Source organism: Gymnoscopelus braueri, assembly GCF_963280865.1.
Source record: "Gymnoscopelus braueri genome assembly, chromosome: 6".
Classification (NCBI taxonomy): Eukaryota; Metazoa; Chordata; class Actinopteri; order Myctophiformes; family Myctophidae; genus Gymnoscopelus; species Gymnoscopelus braueri.
The window spans coordinates 43,641,010-43,647,509 of record NC_137607.1 but is presented as its reverse complement, the minus strand read 5'-3'; positions in this window follow the sequence as shown (position 1 = coordinate 43,647,509).

Below are 6,500 nucleotides of genomic sequence, written 5' to 3'. Positions count from 1 at the left end.
CTACTACGCACAAAAGATGCAAATGATCCCTACCCCCAAACTGTAACAATGACACATGACACTCCACGGTCTAAGCCAGGTGTCAGGCATGCAAACAGCCCCGAGGTGAAAAAGGTGACAACATGTTGTTTTCTTTCGGGTCAGGTGTCACACAATAGCAAAACTAAACAATAAAAGCCTGGAGATCGAGGCTACACAATTGCCCTATTTGGGTTCAAAAAGGTGACTGTAGCTGAAAAGTGACACTTTTGCATGTCTGAGGTGTGAATAGACTACTGTAACCTGAGAGAAAAGGAAGCTCTCATGTAGGCTAGAAACTAGTTTCCCTGCCCCCAAAAGCGGATCGGCTATTTTCCCATTTCACAAGTTTTCACAAGGTAAAAAAAAAATAGCAGATCTGGGCTAGGGAGTGCTTGTGTTTACAGTACGTTGTAAGACCGCATGGCTCATTTGTGTACTCGGAGAGAGAGAGAGAGAGAGAGAGAGAGAGAGAGAGAGAGAGAGAGAGAGAGAGAGAGAGGAGCTGTGTGATCAACAAACACAACATATCTTCAAGCTGCAATGCTCATGGGAGAGACACATTGTTAGCTTGTAGATCTTGTTATGACCTGATAAGATCCTCCACCCCACCCCCCTTCCCCACCTCGCCCGCGCGAGCTCCTGCAGACCCCCCAGACACACTAACAACACGAGAGTGGCTCGTTTCCGAGGTTCCCGAAAGCAGATCTTCTGTTTTGATATGGGGGGGGGGGGGGGATTCGACCAACCCCATGGCGACGCATTGTGAGCTTGTAGATCGGCTATTTTCAAATGAATGAGAAAATAAATATATATATTCAAAATGTACTTGAGTAATGGGACATTCTGAGAGAGAGAGAGAGAGAGAGAGAGAGAGAGAGAGAGAGAGAGAGAGAGAGAGATCACTACCAGGGGGGTCCTTGGGAGTGTTCCAGGGGGTCCCCAGCAGCTTAACTTGGCAGCAGCCTCCTGTACTACTGGCTACTGTACATAAGTAAAGATTTTAGGTATTTTTTTAGTATTTCCAATTTCCAATAGCTGTGCTTCGCTGTGCTTTTCAAATGTATAAAATATATAAAACATCTTTTGAAAGTAGCAGATCTACAAGCTCACAATGCCTCCCCAAATGTAGCCTACTTTCTGTGCTGGACCCCCGGCAGTAACTCTGAGGACCCTCTAGGGGTCTCGGACCTCCTGTCGAAGACGCAGCTGATTTAAGTCTCTCTCTCTCTCTCTCTCTCTCTCTCTCTCTCTCTCTCTCTCTCTCTCTCTCTCTCTCTCTCTCTCTCTCTCTCATGCAGAATGTCAAGTTTCAGAAAATATATAAATAAATATTTATTATTATTATTATACGTTTGTACTTTGTGCTTTTTGCGGGGCTTTGGAATAGCGGCGCTGGCGTATGCATATAAGACAAACACACTTGGAATGGGGGGAAAAAAGTCTTCCTCCCATTCTGTATGGAAGTGGTAGGTTTTCGGGTTATTTTTTGTCATGCACATTTTTTATAACTTTGTAATACTACTGACGTTTGTGCGCAATGCAACACTTGAAAACAAAGCATTGTATTGGGGGTTTGCCTGCTAAAGCCGTGAATGGAGCTGACCGGCCCTTCTTGATGTTAACCTAAAAAATCTCCCTTTTAAGAACATTTTATCAACGACACCCAATCAGTCTGGGCTACACAAATCCCCAGTCTTATCTATAGGCAATACTACAGTAGCCTGTGCTGAAAATAGCCCATCTGCAAACATTATTGGGGGAAGGGAAGGGCTTTCTTTGAGGGGGGGGGGGGGTTCTATCAATGTATTTGTTCAGATGCAAATTCAGCCCGGCCGATTTTGAGATTTTAAGTAGGCCTACATTTTCATGTGCATGCAACAGCATGGTTTATACAGGTAGCCTACATGGGTTAGAGGGATGGGCAGAAACCGTGTATTTCCACATTCAACTGTTTATGGGTTTTTCTTTCAATGATCCAGGCGGTCTGAGGTGTAAATATAGGTCTGCCTGCTTGTGGTGGCTTGTGTGTCACAGATGCGATGCGCAGTGTTTGACAACATTAGTTGCTTGTTACTTCGTAGATTTTGATTATTATTACAAAACATACATTAACCACTTCAGCCTTATAGCTATTTAAAAATAGCAGAACTAAGCTCACAAGCTTGTAGATCTGCTATTTTCATGTGAAACGGGACATTCTGCATAACGAGTACTTTTACTTTTTAATTTAAGTACGTTTTGATACCAATACTTTTGAGAGAAAGAGAGAGAGAGATAATAGCAATCTAAAAGCTCACAACGTGTGAGCTTGTAGATTGGATATTTTCAAATAGCTGATAACAACACGTCTCTCTCTCTCTCTCTCTGTCTCTCTCTGTCTCTCTCTCTCTCTCTCTCTCTCTCTCTCTCTCTCTCTCTCTGCGTTCTCTCTCTCTCGTTGTTGTGCCGTGCGCTCAGCTAGGTTTCAATTGTGTATATACTTCGTTTGGCGGGCGGTATTGCGCACCAAAAATAGCTTACCTTTATAATGAGTACTTTAACTTTTTTAAATTTTGATACCAAGCGCCACCTTGTGGCTGAATGGCCACACTAAACGTTCTAATCCTTGCAAAAGGAGGAGCTAAGATTCTGTGGGCGTCAACTTTTAAAGGTACGTTTAGGTACCTCTGAGGTCCAATAGGCGGCAATAGTCGGCCGTTTGAAGATCGCGCATGAACGAACAGATAACCACTGTATATATATAATCAAATATTCAAATGTTGGCTTGCTTCCAGGCTTAAAATAACTTATATATAAATATTTCTCGGAACGAATGGGCTTTCAATTTGTGGCACCACAAAATGGCCACCACTGCTATGCCCTATAGCATTCGGATATTGTGGAATAGTTGAAATTAACCAATTTACAAGCTCAAAGTGAAAGTAGCTAAAGCTGCACTATGTAACTTTTCTGATCTACCCCGGATTTGAACCCTGATGGTCTCCTGCTCAAGAGCTGAAATTCTTACCACTGAACAGAGCCTGTCTGCTGCCCTCTGCCGGGGAAATATCATTTTTGACCTTCAGGTCAAAGTTCGTGACAACCCCAGAAACAGGATCGTGTCAACGGTCGCGTCCAACCTAGACACAGGATCTACTTACTTACTTAGTCCTCTTGCACTTCTTATAGATGAGGCAGCGGGGCTGTCATCTAAGGCGCGTAGAGCCAATTGTAGCAACCAGGTTTCTCCATCTGGGTCTGTCGTGGGCAAGGTGTTGAGCTTGTGCCAGAGTCACATCACAAGCCTTTAGGTCCTGGGCTATTACATCCAGCCAGCGGGTGCGGGGGGCGCCTCTGGGACGTCTCCAACCGGCTTGCTGGGGATTGAAGGCCAGGATGGTGCTTGTTGGGTGTTCCACGGGCAGGCGGATGATGTGGCCATACCAGCGCACTCGTCGCATTGCTGCAAGGCGGGATGCTGGGAGCTGTTGGGTTTTCTCTCTTAAAGCCTGGTTTGTGACATGCTGGCTCCACGTGATGCCTTCGATCCTCCTGAGGGCTCTGGAGTCGAAGCCATCGAGCCTGGCCGCCAGAGTGTTATTCAGCGGCCATGTTTCCGAGCCGTACAGGAGGACAGAAATGACAGAGGCATTGTAGACTCTGAGCTTTGTCTCCCTGGATATGTGCCGGTGTCGCCACAGCGGTCTCCATAGGGACTGCATGACGGACGCTGCAAGGGCACGGCGTCGGTCGACCTCTATTTTGAGGTTGCCGGTGTTGGACACTGTCGAGCCCAGAAACTTGAATGTTGGGACAAAGTGGACAGGGGTGCCATCAAACAGAAGGGGTGGTGGGTCAGGTCCGTCGCCTACGTGCATAAGTTCGGTCTTGTGCCAGCTTATCTTCAGGCCGAGCTTTTTGGTCTCCTCGTCAAACACGCTGAGGGCTTCAGAGAGCTGATCGGCAGTCTCACTGAACAGAGTGGTGTCATCAGCGTATTCGAGGTCCTTCAGAGTGTAGCTTCCGAGTGACACCCCGGGGACCCGCTCACAGACTCTTGACATCAGGTGGTCAATGACACAGTTAAAGAGTTCTGGGGCAGCGACGCAGCCCTGCCTTACCCCGCTGTTTATGGGGAACATAAACATAAAAATTACATAATACAGCTTCAAGGATGTCTGTGTCTTTTATAAATATGGAATCAATGAAAAGTATTAACAAGAGCTTGTGATTAAATAATAACTACATTGGATCCATATGAATGTTCTTTTTTTTAATTTCCGGAAAAGTAACAGTTTTGGACATACAAGGTTTCCACTCGACAGCAACAATATTTAATGTGTTATTGAAGAGGTAACTTGGGGACAATCAGAATACGTCTATTGGCCCAGCATAATAAATGTGCAGAGATCTGTCATGGTGACATTGATAAAGGGACACTGCACTGACCAACATCACAACACTGGTACATAACAACACAGACAGACAGTACAAGGACAGGAGGAGACAGAGTAAGATATACAATCATAATTCATGTCGTCGCCGTCAGGAACTGTCGGGGCAGAAACCTCTCATCTCCATATTTATTTATTTTTTCGTAAATTAACGGCCTACTTGATCATACTACAGTGTCACACAAACGCATCAATGTAGAAGATCCACAAGCTCGAAATGTGGCGTGAAGCGGCGCGTTTCGAGCTTTTTAATTTTAATCCTGAAAGGTAACAGTTTTGGACATATGAGGTTTCCACCCGACAGAGACGGTATACTACATTGGTTCCATTGATCCAAGCTGGGACACAATCGATTGATTGGTGGTCATTTAAATAAACATGCTCTGAAAATGAACGCATGCAGCCCACCCATCTGACCACTTAACACGGCAGCCATATAACACTTTTGCAATTTTCAAGTGGGCCCTGATCCAGAAAAGGTTGTCAATCTCTGCGTGGGTACAAAATGACGGACCCAAATCAAATCAAATCAAGTTTATTTATACTGTATATAGCACATTTAAAAACAACTCACATTATGCCAAAGTGCTTTACTGGTGAAAATAGTCGTCAAACCAAAGGCGTGTGAATATAGAATTGTTTTGAACCTGGATTTAAAAGACTCAACGGAGGGGGCAGACTTAACAGCGAAGGGAATGCTGTTCCATAGCTTAGAGGCTGCGACAGCAAAGCCACGGTCACCCCTAAGCTTCAGTCTAGCCCTAATGGACCCGTGAATTTTTTTCCCCGAGATCCCATTGGACCTGGCTTTTTCTTTATTTTTTTTGACCGACCCGCCCGCGGACTCTACTTTCACCCGTGGCATTACTACTGTCACTTGAGTAAAGAAAAATAATCTGACTACATCATCCACCACTGCAGTTGTCTGACTTAGATGGACATCAATTGTCTTGCTCAAGGACACACAGAGGCTGGTTTCGATGGAGGCGTTGGTTACTTTGGGATTGAACCTGTCACCTCCCAGGTGCATGATGGTCTCTTTAGCCGCCAGGCTATGAGGAGGCGTCTTTCAACTTATTGCATCTTTCCCAGGGGGGGGGGACTCACTCAAGGACACAGAAGACATTGCTATTGATGGATACCAGTGGTGGAAAGTAACTAAGTACATTTAACTAAGTATTGTACATAGGTACAATTTTGAGGTACTTATACTTTACTTGAGTACTTCCATTTTGCAATACTTTATAAGTATACTCCACACGTCAGAGGCAAATATTATACTTTTTACTCCACTACAATTATTGGACAGCTTTAAATACTAGTTACTTTGCAGAATTAGATTATTTTTACAAAATATACAATAACCACTTGAGCCCTATTTTTTTCTATTCGAAAATAGCCAATTTACAAGCTCACAGCGCATCGCATCACAACACTTGTAGATAGCTATTTTTGGATATAAATATTTTTTTTTAAATATATTTTTAGGTCAATACTTTTGTACTTTTACTGAAGTAAAAAAATATCTATATCAAAGTAGTTTCTTCCGCCACTGCTCAAGGACACAGAAGACGTTGCTATTGATGAACACACACTGACTTGTGGGAATCAAACGTGCGACCTGCCGCTCTCATCGGCATCCAATAATAAAGCAGCGGGGCATCCAAGGACACTTGTCCGTGGTGTTCCATTTTCATCCTGTCGTCACTCCTTTCTGACGAGAGGGAAAAGGATTGTTCCTGCGCTCTTATTTCTGTCCTTTTTTCCCCCATGCTGCGAAAACCCACAAACCGTGACAAATACAAATCAATGAGATATATGACACAAACCAGTGGTGGAAAGTAGAAAGTACATTTACTGGAGTACTGCACTTAATGTAAAATTCTCTATACTTTCCACTTTGCTTCTCCGGCAAATCTCTGTGAATTTAGATTTTCATGTCAATGACCCCCAAATTAATATGTATTTGTCCCTGGAACCCCCATCGGAAAAGATTTTGTGACAGGGACCCCCCATACAAAAATCCGATGTATATAGGGTTAAAGT